We start from the raw sequence: 13504 nt of genomic DNA, 5'->3' as shown, positions 1-13504 counted from the left end.
GGAGTGGGTTTTTTTGCGCAAGAAGAGGACTTCAGGAAAAAGCACAGGTAACCTGGTGGCCACTCCATACCAGCTAATCACAACTTTATAGTCCCTGTCTCCTGGTAAAGCTACAAGCACCCTGAACAAGCCTTGTGGCAGGAAACTGTCCAGAGAGCAGCACCTGACTGCATGGCTCTCCTTGCCACAGGCCAGGACACCCATGGCAGAGCCTCAAGCCCCCGGCACCCCCCATCCCTGCAAAGGAGCAACAGGAGGGGTCCCTGGATTCCCCCAGGGGGATGAAGAGGCACGCCCCAACGTGATCTGGCCTGGAGATAGAGTCCCTCCTTGAATTGTGGGGTGAGGAGGAGACTCTGCAAGATCTCCGGGCCAAACGGTGGAATGCAGACATTTATGTCTGGATGGCCGAGTCCCTGGCAGAGCGGGGACACCCAGCCCTGACCATGCAACAGGTCCAGAGCAAAGTCAAGGAGCTCTGCCAGGGATATGTCCATGCAACAGAGCACAGCTGGTGCTCAGGGGCAGGACCCCAAACCTGCCCCTCCTACGAGAAGCTGCACCGCATCCTGAGAGGTGGGGAAATGTCTTTCTTACCCATCCTGCTGGTCTCCGGGGTTGAGACCCCCATAGTTGTCCAGCCAGAGGTCACCCTGGAGGAGGAGGAAGAGGGCCAGGACCAGCCAAAGGAGGAGAGGGAGGATATCATCACCCTGTCCTTGGAGCTGGTGTAGGTCAGCCAGGACATCTCCCAAGGCCTCCCTGGGTTCCTGGGAGGTATCTTTAAGTGAGTTGTCATACACACAGGGTGGGGGAGGCAGGCGCACAGGGAGCTGGGGGCAAGTGTCGCTCAGGCAGCACATCGTGCTCCAGTCCATGCACGTGCAACCATGTGCAGCATGAGTGTGTGTTCTGCGGACACAGCAGGCAACCCCTGAACATGCCCGGGTTTCTGCTGCCAGGCTCAGGGGAGGACACACACGTCCTGCCCCCGGGGAGGGGAGCGGCGGCACACACCCGGCTGGAAGCAGGCTAGTCACAAGGGTGCAGGCATGATCCCACACAGACCAAGGAGTGCTGCACACAGCACACAGACATACCTGCACATGCGAGGCAGCATCCGCTCCCACAGACAGCCCAGCGAGTGGCAGCTATGTGTGCAGACCCCAGGAAGGGCCAGACTGCTTCTGGCTCCTCTGCCACCCATGAGGGGATCCCACTGTGGCTGGACACTTCCCTTGCCTGCCTGTCCATGGTGTGTATGGAGGGAAGAGGTAGCACGATCCTCTGGTCACATTGGGGCCCCTGTGAGACAGGACCTGTTATGCAGGCCACACATGGCCTTGCATCAGGGACATCCCTCTCCTCTTGGCAGTGGACTATTAGTTGCTGGTCACAGAGCAGGGCACGGCCCCAGGGAATGTGTCTGTAGGGATGACTTGACGGCCTCTCCCTCTCATATGTTCTCCACAGCTAGACCAGCCGGGACTGAGGGCCAAGACGCACCACCACAGCCACCTGCCAGAGCCCGGGGGACCTACAGACGAACCAGGTTGCAGGAGGATCTGATGCAGCAGCACATCAGCATCTTCTGCAACATCCATCAGACCCTGGTGCACAGGGTCCATGCAGACTTAGAGTGGCGGGAGCATGCCTGGGACCAGATGATGGAGCGGTGTGACACTATGTGTGCCAACATATCCCGCATGGCGTAGCACCCTCTTGATGCTGCTGCTCTTGGCTTCCACCCTCCTGCCCCCCATTCTATGGCCATTGCCCATGCACCTGCCCACCCTGCTATGCCTCTGCTCCCTCCCGTAGCAATGCCCAGGCCACCTCCCCTACATCCAGATGTGTGAGGAGGCACAGGAAACATGCCTTTCAGGCAGCCAAAGGCACACTCCATCTGGATCCTGGCTCGGTTCAGGTAGGCATTAAACAGGTCTCTGCAGCCTGGGATCCAGGTGGCTGGTGTAGGGTTTCATTAGCCAGGGCATTAGTGGGTATGCTGTGTCTCCGACTATGCACAGCAGCATGTGAATGTCGCCAACCACAAAGTCCTGATGTGGGAAAAAGCTGACTACCTCCAACTTCCTGTGGAAGCTTGAGTTTCTAAACACTCGGGCATCGCGTGCCCTGACCAACCACCCCACAAAAATGTCCATAAATTGTCCCTGGTGGTCCACCAGGGCCTGCAGGACAATTGAAAAGTAGCCCTTTCGATTAATGTACTGGGTCGCTCTATGGTCCAGTGTTCGGATGGGGATGTGTGTCCCATCGATGGCTCCCCTGAAGTTGGGGAACCCCAGGGCAGTAAATCCAGCCACGGTCACGGCCAGGTCTCCGAAACAGATGACTCTCCATAGCAGCAGGGAGTTGATGGCTGTCACCACCTGCAGAAGGAGACAAATAAACACACAAAACAGAGAATGTGAGAGGAGATGCATGAGCCCCCTCCACTCCTTTGCCCCCCCCCAAACGCCCCAGGACTCACCTTTTATGAGGCCGCTCCCCCTAAGCAGCAAGGCTGTGTGAGGGTGGAGCATCACAAGCCTCTATGGGCAGGGCTTTCCTGTCACTCCCCATGGTCCCCAGCCCCCCTTTCCTGAGGGCCCCCCATCCAATAGTCTCTCCTCCCCCCGTGCAGGGACTGTAGCCCAGGAGCTCCTTACCTCCTTAAGGAGGGCCCCGATGGTGGACTTCTCCTCCCCAAACTGGTTGCCCACTGACTGGTAGATGTCTGGTGTGGCGAGCTTCCAGAGGGTGATTGCGACCCACTTCTTTGGGGGGGATGTTCCAAAAGAGGTTTTTTTCCCCCAAAATTTGGCCCCATGTAAATGGGCCAAATTTCAGAAAAGCCTCTTTCAGAAGCAAATCAGAAAAAGATATGCAATTTGCATACTGCAAATTGTGTTTCTTTTTCCAATTTACCTTTGTAGTGTAGACATAGCCTTACACTGCACTGGAACAAGGAAACTGATTAAGGCTTCTGAGCACAGGAGGCAATGACCAATGTAGCCAGACAGGAACCCCCCTGTAACATCCATTTTTGCTTGCCTGGAGCATACAGGGCACACACAGCAGTAAAAGCCTTGAACAGAAGGCCCGATATGCAGGCTGCTGTGACCCTGGATGGCTGTAAACAGAGATATGCCAATTGCTGACCAAGAGGCTGCCGAGGAGTGCCCTTGACTGAAACCCATATTGATACGAATACACAGCCGTCCATGGGGGGAGGAATCCCCTGCCCAGTAAAAAAAATGTCTAGTACTCACAATTTAGTTCTCTCTCTTGCAAGTGTAAATTAACTTGAAACTTGCTTGTAAGAACTGGCATCACAAAGACATACCAGTACAATTTGGCATTTTAGATAAGAAATAGGATACGGGCCCTATGGGTATAAAGATGGGTCCAGCAGCACACTTACTCTGAGTGTCAATCTTCCATCTATCTGCTGGTTGGGTTAGGTGATTGACCTCCCGAGGTTCCACGGGGACGCCCACCTCGTATTCATCTTTCCTAGGAATTGAGGGACTGGCCCTGGCCTGACCCGCTGGAGTCGAGAGGCACAGAAGGGGGTAAAAATTGTACCTGGATGTGGTCCTTTGTCTTAAGTGTACACATAGACTTACAGCTCTTTAAAGATTAAGCTGTCACTTGGTACCATTATTTCTATTTTCTGTATTTATTTTCTTTGTAACCATTTTTAAGATCTATATTTGCTAGCAGTTAAGAAATAGAGCAATAGCCATTGTAACCACATGATTTATAAGCTCCTTTAATAAACCTGTAACTGTTTAAGCTTTAACCTGACTCCTTCAGTTGCTGTAACAGAACCAAGCACAATTTAAAAGAACGTCAGCCGGTCATAAGGGACAGGTATAGGGAGAGCTTGGGCGTTTGGACTGTGTCGCTTCCAGGGGACAGATCTGTAGGGGCATCTCTCAGGCTTCCCTAGGCTGCCCGCTGCAAAGGGATCCTGTATTCTAGCAGTTAAAATCTGAGATGTAATAAGCTCTTCCTATAAACCTCGGGGCGTCTGTCAGCCTATTGGCTGCCCTCCACGAAGGGATCCCGATCCTAGCAGATAAAGACATGGACGTTAAACTTCTTGGGGTGCCCTTCAGCCTCCCAGGCTGCCCGCTGCGATGGGACCTTGCGTCCCAGCAGTTGAAGACTCGGGTGTAACACACACACACACACACTGCCCTGACCATCGGCTGACACCAACTGGGTAGCTGGAGAGGAGGAATAGTAGAGGTGGGAAGGAGGAAATCCCAATTTCATGAAACTTTCATGATACTTTGACTGTGGAATGATGAGGGATGGAAGGGTTGGGAGAAACTGGGATACTTAGACTTGTGAAAAAATCAGACTTTCAGTTTCTGTGGGATACTCCAATTTCAAGTATTGTTTCCATTTGGAATTAGAATAAAATTAAATCTTGAGATTTTATACAAGACAAAAATTTACTTTTTTAAATCATCAGAAACTTTTTGTTTTGATTTTGATTTTAAGGGTAAAAGTTGTTGAATGTAAAAGAATGTGTTTCAAAACAAAGATTGAGTTTACACATGAAAAATCTAACTAATGTTGTGAAAAGAAACTCTTTGGGATTATTTAAATGCTGCAATGATTTTATTTTTGAAGAATAAATTGTACTGACATTCCCGTAGAAAGTCTTGACTTTTGACAAAATAGTGTTTGCCGACAAGGAGGAAAAATTTTCTGTCTGAAAACTTTTGACCAGCTCTCAAGGATTCTCTTTTTTATTATTATTTGTTTGTCTTTTGCTTTCAGTGCTGTGCACACAACAGAATGAAAGCTCAGGGTCATAACTCTGGTACAGAATAGCTACCAGCCTCAGTAACTAAAATGTATTCGAATTATATATGTTCATGTCATTATCCAAAGCAAGAACCTACTGATCATTTACCCAAAATGAAAGCCAACAGATTTTTTTGGGGGGGAGGGGTTGTTACTGCTTCACTCTCTAATTCCTGGAACCATGTCCAGCAATGTGACAAATGTACTAGGAATAGCTATCTTCACAATATTGACTGTTTGTCCAGCAAAGGGAAGTACTAGTTATCTCATACACAAACCTGTGCTTATGTGACTTCCAGCCCAGCTTTGCAGACTCAAGTAGTTCGTTTAACCAGCCATAATCTTGAATGCTTTATATACTGAGCCAGCTTTAAGATTCACCATCAATATCTTCATTTTATTCATCTTCACTTTAGATAATTCACTTGATTTCTGATGAATTACGAGAGGCAGAGGTAACTCTTGCAACTGGAAAAATGGTCACTTCTGAACAGCCATTTTGGTCACATCAGCAAAAAGTTGGCTTCTTCATTCCATAATGTTACAGTTTTGCTTCAGGGTAAGATGACTGAAAAGCACCATATAAGCAGCTGAATGTGATTCAGCTACATCTGCTAGAGATGGGCCTGAGCCACATAGTTCTGATCCAGATCCCACTTTCCCCAAAATTCAAAGAGTCTGGTGTCCCAGTTCAGTCTGAATATTTGTAATAGAATGGTGCCTTATCAAATGTGCTATAGGAAGAAGTATGATTTCTAGTTTCTTGACTTGCTTGTGACTGAAAGTTAATAATGAATGCTGATTAACGTTGTGAGACTTTTTTAAAACTTCTAATAGTGGCTTGATTTTTATTTTAAATCAATGTCTCAGATTAAAAGTACACTTTTAGAGCAAATATAATTGAAATTGCCATTCAGTGCAAAAATAATACAAGTTACTGTCATTTTTAAAAGCTGAATAAGGAGCTGCCTGAACCTTCAAATATAAAAAGCTCCCCCTAAGTCTACCTTTATTTTAAATGCACAATCTAATCAACTGTGTAGTTTACGTAACTAGTTTAAGGTTCAATATTATAAAAGGTTCAATATTATAAAATATTACTGGGTCAAAGTTTGCTTTCACTTAAAGTTTAAACCTGAAATAATACTAATGAAATTGATGGAGTAACATCACTCTGCATTTGAAGTGAGAATTGAAATTGGCTCATTGAAGATATCAAGAAGGATGCAGTGTTTTTATGCTACCAGTGTTGCTGTTCTCCTTCCAGCAGGTAGCAAGACCTCAAAAGAATTATAACTGCTCACATACAGACAGTCACTTATTTCAGCAAGGTGGCCCTGATGGAAGTAAAAGTGTAGGTTCTCTGGAATGTTTTATATTTTCATGTATCCTTTGGTGGACACTGGTTATAATGGTTGCATTGTTGGCCTAAGAATGCATTCTCCACATGCTTTAAAGCAGGTTAGCTTTCTAAGCAGAGTGCCTGCTAGACAGAGAATGAGGGTGTACCTACACAGCAAAGTTATTTCAGAATAACAGCTGTTATTCTGAAATAACTATATGAGCAGCTACACAACAATTCTGTTATTTTGAAATAACAGACGGCTTATTCTGACTTTTGTAAACCCCATTCTATGAAGAATAATGCCTATTCCAAAATAGCTATTTTTAAATAAGGCATGTGTGGCTATTTTGAAATAGCCCCTCACCAGGGCCATTCTAAGTTATTCACCCTGGGGCTCTAAATCAAGAGAGCATGTCTACACTAGGGAAGCCTGCCTCGGACTAATTTTGAGGCTTCCCTGCAGTGTATACATTCAATTTTTAAATAAACTACTGTATTTCGGAATAGCTATTCTGGAATAGCTTATTCCGAAATAACTGTGCAGTTTAGACGTAGCCTGAGGGTCCAGGCAGACCCATCGTGTCAAATAAAACAACATGTATTTATTTTTAAATGGTACCAGTGTAACTCAGACTGTTTAGTCTTATATCTGAAAATCCTGGGTGCTATATGTATTGGTACACGTGTGAGCATACTAGAAGTTCCACTCTGCTTTTCTGAATCCTTTAGAGAACACAGAATAGGAATCAATCATTCCAGATAAAACTGCACATACATCAGCAGTAAGGTATTGTTGAAACAAAGCCCCGATCGGCCAGAAGGCTAAATTATGTAAGTAAAATAAGAACATATATTTACAGTTTGTCTAGCGCTGTTAATTATATCTCACTGTATGTAAGCAGTAGAAAAATCTGTTGTGTATATCTGTTGCATCTTTAAATGTTACTTGAGAATGAATGTCTCCATTTCATGCTAGGCTAGAACCCACCCACTGCTGCATGGATATATTAGCGGGAGAAGAAGGAATAGGAAATTTCTAATCCTTATATGTCTCCCAAAAAGGGGATCTCTTCATCATGTTGTTGAGCATTGGTTTGGCTCTTCTGCTGCTCTGTACACTATGGCCTGATTCCAGATTCATAAAAGTTGGACTTAAGTCCTTAAATTCTTTTAGGTACCACTAAAATCCTCAAAAGCCTTGCTCAGTTGCCACCTAATCCTGGAGGCACTTAAAATTGCCAGGTGCCTGAGGGTATGTCTACACTACCCCGCTAGTTCGAACGAGCGGGGTAATGTATGCATACCGCACTTGCTAATGAAGCCCGGGATTTGAATTTCCCGGGCTTCATTAGCATAAGCGGGGAGCCGCCATTTTTAAATCCCCACTGCTTCGAACCCCGTGCAGCGCGGCTACACGGGGCTCGAACTAGGTAGTTCGGACTAGGTTCCTATTCCGAACTACCGTTACTCCTCGTGAAACGAGGTGTACCGGTAGTTCGGAATAGGCACCCTAGTCCGAACTACCTAGTTCGAGCCCCGTGTAGCCGCGCTGCACGGGGTTCGAAGCAGTGGGGATTTAAAAATGGCAGCTCCCCGCTTATGCTAATGAAGCCCGGGAAATTCAAATCCCGGGCTTCATTAGCAAGTGCGGTATGCATACATTACCCTCCTAGTTCAAACTAGGAGGGTAGTGTAGACATACCCTGAGTTACTGTCAGTGAACATGCATACTGCCTTGAGACACAGGCACATATCTCATACCCAACCCCAATGGGATCTTCAAACTGGGCATTGTCCTGACTCTCTTGCCTGCAAGGTTCAAGCTGGGAGATGTTCTCAGAACACATCTAATTCTACATCCATGGATCAGGGTGGAGGGGAGAGGGAAGAGGAGAAAGTAGCTTCCGGTAACCTTTTAGCCAGTGTTTAGGACAGGACTACTCAACATGTGGCCCATGGCTCATTTGTTTGTGGTCTGTGTTGTGGTTTGGGTTTACATGGGGCTCAACCCACAACCCGCGGGTGGAATCCTTTGAAGATGGCCTCCACTGGGAACACGCTCCACAATGGTGAATCAATATAATGGTCTTCATTGATATGTGTTTTAGTAGTTAACTTCCTGGACTGTCATTGCTCATAAAAAAAGTGCTGTCATATGGGTGGAAATTGGGTAAATATTGCACTTTATTATCAGCAGAACTGATTTAAAAGGGGCCTGTGTGTTGTGTAGTCTTGCCTTAATTTTTGTATTCATGCCTGTCAGTGTGAAATAAGCTATTTGCATATATTTGCATATATATTTGCATTTATATGCAACCACACTTAAATTGAGGCCCTTGGCATGTGCTGCGAGTATCATTGTGACCCCTGGGGCTTCCAAAGTTGAGTAGCTGGTTTAGGAGATAATCACCTAGGTTAGAGGAAATTTGGGCTCAGTTCCCACTCCCTGCTTGATTTGAAGAAAGAATTTGAACAGGGGTCTCTTAGGGTATGTCTACACAGCAAAGTTAATTCAAAATAACTTCACTAGCGTCTACACAGCCAAACCGCTATTTCGAAATTAATTCAAAATAGCAGAGCGCTTATTTTGAATTTGGTAAACCTCATTCCATGAGGAATAACACCAAATTTGAAATAGCTATTTCGAAATAAGTGCTGTGTAGACACTTACATCGAAATAGGGGGCCTCCAGCCTTCTCTGGGTGCCCTGGTGGCCACTCCAGCCTCAACCAAGAACACTTTTCTCCCTCTTCCCCCTCCCCTGAGCCCTTAAAGGGGTTGGCTCTGGCCACAGTGCCTGTGCCAGCTCCAAGCCTGCCAGGCCAGAGCCAGCAGTCATTACCTCTGACCCAGTGGCCCCAAAACATGAGCCAGCAAGCCACTGGCTGCAAGCCCTCCACCGCTCCTCAGGAGCAGTCTACCAGCTCCCAGGAGCCTGCAATGGACCTTATTCAGGTTTGGGGGGGATGCCCTCAATGTTCATGATCTCTACACTAGACAGAGGAACAAGGCCATCTATGGCAGGATAGCTGCCAGCCTGGCCTCCAAAGGCCACATGCGAACCCAGGAGCAGGTTTGCATGAAAATCAAGTTGGTCCGGCGACACCCCCAACTCTGAGCCCTGAGCTTCCCCTCCCCCTTCTTCCTCTTGCTTCCCCCTTAAAGCTCCCTCCTCCCAGGTTTCCCCTTCCCCTCTCCCACCCTCTCTTCTCCCCTCTCCCGCCTCCTTTCCCCAGTCTCATCAGAGTTTCATTGCCCTCCCCCCCAGTTTTGTTAAATAAAGAGAGTTTGTGTTCATCAAAATATATGTATTTTATTTTACATCAGGAAGGGAGGTTAGGGAGGGATAAGTGGAAGGATGTGAGGGAGGAATAAGGCACAAGCCCCCTTTGGGGCACACCAGGGAGGATCTTAGTGCCCCTCAGGGTGGAAGCTCTCCTGCAGGGCCTGGATACTGACAGCCCCCCGATTGACCTCCCGGATGGCTGCCTGCAGAAAGTGCAGCCAAGCTCATAGCAACGCGTGCACAAGAAGCACCAGAGTGCCCAGGGGTCGCTCTAGCTCCATGTTGCAAAGTGATGTGGTGTCCTGAGTGAGAGCAACCAATGCATACAGAGACAAAATGCTTTGCTGTCCCTCATCGAGGTAGGCAAGTAAGCAGGGAAACCTGAGAACCGGATGTCTGGGGGGGTCCTTTTAAGCACAGGCCACACAAGGTAATTCCTGACCTGATGCCCTGCCAGAGCCAGTTCTGGCCGGCCTTAAATGCGATTCAGCATCCTATCAGTGTGGACACACTATTTTGAAACAGCAAAATGCTATTTTGAAATGCATTTTGTGTCTAGATGTGTTATTTCAAAATAACTTATTTCAAATTAACTATTTCAAAATGAGATATTTTGAAATAATGCTGTAGTGTAGACATACCCTTACCTCTTAGGTGAGGGCCCTAACCATGGGACTGTAAAGTCTCTCACCCACTTCCTATTTTAATTAGTTACATAGAGTGGAAGTCCAAGTCTTTTATGCATTGTATACAGGAGCTTAGACACCTAACCTGGGGCTGCAGAGTCCACTGGTTGCCTAAAAGTCAAGTCATTATGACCTGAGTACATGCTACCACCAAATCAACCTACAACCCAAATCTCTTTGTGGATCCCCTTGTTGCCATAATCTACCAGTTAGGGCACCTGTGCAGTTCATTAACTGACTAACAATATCTGCAGCATGTTGTGTGCTGGTTTACAAAGGAGCAATTGCTACTGCTCCCCATACTGCCCTTGTCCAACATGGGGAATTGTATCTTGCTGACCAGGATCCCTGGAGTTGGGGGCACTGAGCAGCTTCTCCATTTCTACAACATCTCTGAGCAGTGAAGGGATCCTCACAGTTTTCCTGCCTATCTGAACCCACTCCTGCAGATTTTACAATAGGGAGGGGTAATACGTTTCATTGTTATATCAAACATCTGTGTTTTCTATAGGACAGACAATTGCACTGAGCTACTGTAACTGACAGTAGAAAAAAAAGTGGACTAAAAGAATAAGAACAAAATAAACAGAAAATCTCATAATTTTCAGAGACTCTGCATGCAGTATCCACTATAGGGCTTAGTCTCTGATATTTAGTATGCTCTGTTGCAATGATTATTTTTTCCCAATGAGTAGGAAAGACTATTCAGGTCATCATGACCTGAGTTCATACTACCACCAAATCAACCTACAACCTTGAGCATATTTTCAAAACAATGAGCTTTTTAAAAATTAGAGAAATGGCCTTTTCTCAAATTTGTTTGATTGTTTTTGTTTTTCTTTTTAATACAAAAGGAACATGAATGTATATTTTATCAAGAGAAGGGCTAACCTTCCATTCTTCCTCAGTTTAATCTACCTTTGTAATGTTTATAGCAACAGTTGATGTGTTCTATTAGTAAAATATGAGGACCAAATCATGTAGTCCCTCCTTAATTCCTAATCAAATACAATTCCCATTAAATACAAGTAAAGACTGAGGAGATGCAACTGATTTTGGTACCAGATTTGTCAGAAGTTTGCATAGTGCTGCCATAAATAAACCTATTATTAATTGTCCAGTTTTATACAGTAATATTCTAAGAGGATCTGATCCTGCATTTACAGGGGGAAATTATATTTTGAGTCACTGGAAGGTAAGGATTTTGTCTGTTCCTACTAATAGTATTTCAGAAGAATGCAATGGTGAGAAAAAGCAGTATGTAGGGGATTATGTAGCTCCACAGCAAAATGAGGAAGCATCCAGACTGATTGCACATATATTTTAGTAGCAGACTGGTTTGCTTTGGAAACTCAGGGTAAGTCTACACTACCACCCTAGTTCGAACTAGGCAACCAGAGTTGCAAATGAAGCCCAGGATTTGAATTTCCCGGGCTTCATTTGCATAAAGCCGGGCGCCGCCATTTTTAAATGTCCGCTAGTGCGGAATCTGTGCCGCGCGGCTACACGCGGAATGGACTAGGTAGCCTAGTCCGAACTACCTAGTATGTCTACACTACCACCCTAGTTCGAACTAGGGTGGTAATGGCGGTGTCTGGCTTTATGCAAATGAAGCCCGGGAAATTCAAATCCTGGGCTTCATTTGCAACTCCGGTTGCTTACATTACCACCCTAGTTCGAACTAGGGTGGTAGTGTAGACATACCCTCAGAGAGTCCAAAGGCTTTAAAATCTATAGTTATCATCTCTAATACATAGGGTACTGGAACTTTGTGTTAACTTCAGGAAATAAAAAAAAGAAAATCCTCTAGCTAATTGCTTTCTCCCACTACAGGATAGCTACAGATTGTCCTGGACATTTCAAATTTTTGTCAATGGAGATTAGGCACTGGGATAGAATGTACTCCCCTTTTAATGGTTACTCAGGGGTTCTCAGCCTGAATATAATCTAGGAAACTCCCTGCTTTGTTTAGGACTTCCCTGTTTAAACAGGGAGCTGACTCGGGTGGAGAAAGGAAGGTCTGCAACTGGTGAAAAGAGCAACACCACTAGCCAACTCCTAATGACTGGTCTCGTCAGATACAGACTGGGTCAAAGCGCCTTGCTGAAAGTCAACAGCTGGCCAACACCCAATCTTGGAACAGAGTTCCAGGTTGGTGCACAGTCAATTAGATATTGTTGTCTCTTTCTGCGTAACATTGACTGTGAACTATTTGAATGTGTAATAATATAGCCAAATTCAAGAATCCTTGCTTAACACTTAGCAATTGAGTTGACATTGGCCATCAGAAAGTTTCAGATGTTTATGACTCTCTGATTTTTTTTAAAGCTTCTTCAAACTTCCTAACAAATCTTGCTCACTGAAGCTTAATGCACAAACCAAACAACATGGAATGAAGAGGGCTTCTGTGGGGAAAAATGGCACATGATCATGTAATTAAAAACTGTTATCATGTATATGCAGAAGAGGACTAAATTAAACTTACACAACACTATCTTAATTCTAATATATTCTAATTTTGAGCACTTGACTTTGCAAACCTATTATTGCTTTTTTTTAAATGCAACTGTATGTGCAAATATCTCCCCTATAAAACTAGTATAGTCTGAAGAGTTCTAATAATACTTCATGCTGGAGGTTCGTTCAAAAACTATCTTACCAGAAGAACTTTCTCTGTTTGTTTTCTGATAGTTCTCATAATCCCTGGCCAGAATTCCATCTGTTTTTACAATTTACCATGGTAGACATCTGGATCTCTTAGGTACAACCAATGTGGGTAAAAAAAATCAACCAAACAGTGTAAAGCTAGCAAACTTTGTGACTTACTAATCTCCTAAATCTTTTATTTCCTCTTCTAACTTACCCCACCTTCGGCCCTTTTGTATTAAGTAACTTCTCCTTTGCGGCCGCTTTTCCGGAAAAACTTGCCAGCTGTCTATACTGGCTGCTTGAATTTCCGCAAAAGCCCTGACGATCTCATGTAAGATTGTCAGTGTTTTTGTGGAAATACTATGCTGCTTCTGTTCGGGCAAAAGTCATTTTACGCAAAACTTATGCGCAAAAGGGCCAGTGTAGACAGCTCAGCTTTGTTTTCTGCAAAAAACCCCCGATCACGAAAATGGCGATCGGGGCTTTTTTGCGGAAAAGCGCATCTAGATTGGCACGGACACTTTTTCGCAAAAAGTGCTTTTGCGGAAAAGCATCCGTGCCAATCTAGACGCTCTGTTCCAAAAATGCTTTTAACGGAAAACTTTTCCATTATAAGCATTTCCGGAAAATCATGCCAGTCTAGACGTAGCCCAGCAGCTGTGCTCTATATATGCATAGCTAGCTAGGTGTGTATAAAGTAAATGGACACTA

Source organism: Pelodiscus sinensis, chromosome 2 (genome assembly GCF_049634645.1).
Source record: "Pelodiscus sinensis isolate JC-2024 chromosome 2, ASM4963464v1, whole genome shotgun sequence".
NCBI classification, from domain to species: Eukaryota; Metazoa; Chordata; order Testudines; family Trionychidae; genus Pelodiscus; species Pelodiscus sinensis.
The sequence above is the reverse complement of the archived record's forward strand: the minus strand, read 5'-3'. Positions refer to the sequence as shown.